The following is a 1271-nucleotide window of genomic DNA, read 5'->3' on the forward strand; positions in this document are numbered from 1 at the left end:
GGATGGTGAAGTTGTCTCAGGATAGGGCAACGTTCAGAGCCATTGTTCATAGGGTTGCTGTAAGTGGTAGTTGATTCAATGATGCAGAACAACAATCATCACCTCCCTGTGGGCCATGAGACCCTTCTTGCTCTGCACCTTCATGCAGGATGAATTAAGTGTCACTCAACTGACCTCTCAGAAAAGGGGGACAGCAAGATTGTGGAAAGTAGACTCTACAGACCTAAGAAATAGGAGTCCACAGTACCTCAGCTGGTGTATCCAGATTTCTGGTTAAAGAGAATTACATCAGGACCTTCTTCTGAGGCGTATCAGATGATGATATGAACTCTTTCTGAGTCTTTTGAAAAGCATAAAGTACCCTAGGGCAGTCCAGAGATCATATTTTATGCGGCAGAAATCCTTCCACATAGACCACTGCGAGCACTGGGAAGGAGGTGGGACACATACTCGGATGCTCCTGCTGCTCTGGGCCCTGGAGCAGAACCCTATACACATTGAGGTTGCAGCTCACATGCATTTCCAGGAGGAGACTCTGAGGAAGGGGGTCTCTTTGAGGAGGGGGCTCCCAGAAAGTGGTTCAGAGGGAGAGAATCTGAGGAGGGAACTCCCAGAAGGAGTTTCTTAAGTGGGGGTCCCATGGAAGAGACTCTGAGGAAGGAGCTGCCAGGAGGGGGATCTTAGTAGTGAGCTGCCAAGAGGAGCTCTGAGGAGGGGGCTCTGAGAAGAGGGTTCTGAGGAGGGGAATATGAGGAAGGGGCTCCCAGAAGAGGGTTCAGAGGAGGAGACTCTGAGGAAGGGGCTCTCAGTAGGGAGATCTTAAGAGGAGGCTCTCAGGAGAGTGCTCCCAGGAGGGGTCCAAGGAGGTTCTCTGAGGAGGGGGATCTGAGGGGGAGACTCTGAGAGGGCTTTCAGGAGGGGCCTCCCAGGAGGGGTCTCCACAGGGAAGGGTCCAAGGAGGAGACTCTGAGGAAAGGGCTTCCAGGAGGGGCTTCTCAGGAGGGGGTTCCAAGGAGGGGCTCTGATGATGGGGCACCAGGGCAGTGAGACTCTGAGGAGGGGGCTCCACGGAGGGAGCTTCCAGGAAGAGGGGCCAGCCCAGGCCCACACAGATTGTCCCATATGCCTGGATGCCTTCATAGGCACCTCAATTCTCTAGACACTGGATTTCTTTTTGTGTACAGAAGGGACTTTTCCAAACCTGCTCGTTCTCTAACATTTGCCAGAGATCATTGGCTAGTGGTTCCCCCCTCCTCGTTCTCCTTTCTTCT

Source organism: Elephantulus edwardii, unplaced genomic scaffold (assembly GCF_000299155.1).
Source record: "Elephantulus edwardii isolate Elephantulus edwardi_28Jun2011 unplaced genomic scaffold, EleEdw1.0 scaffold00285, whole genome shotgun sequence".
In the NCBI taxonomy this organism is placed as follows: domain Eukaryota; kingdom Metazoa; phylum Chordata; class Mammalia; order Macroscelidea; family Macroscelididae; genus Elephantulus; species Elephantulus edwardii.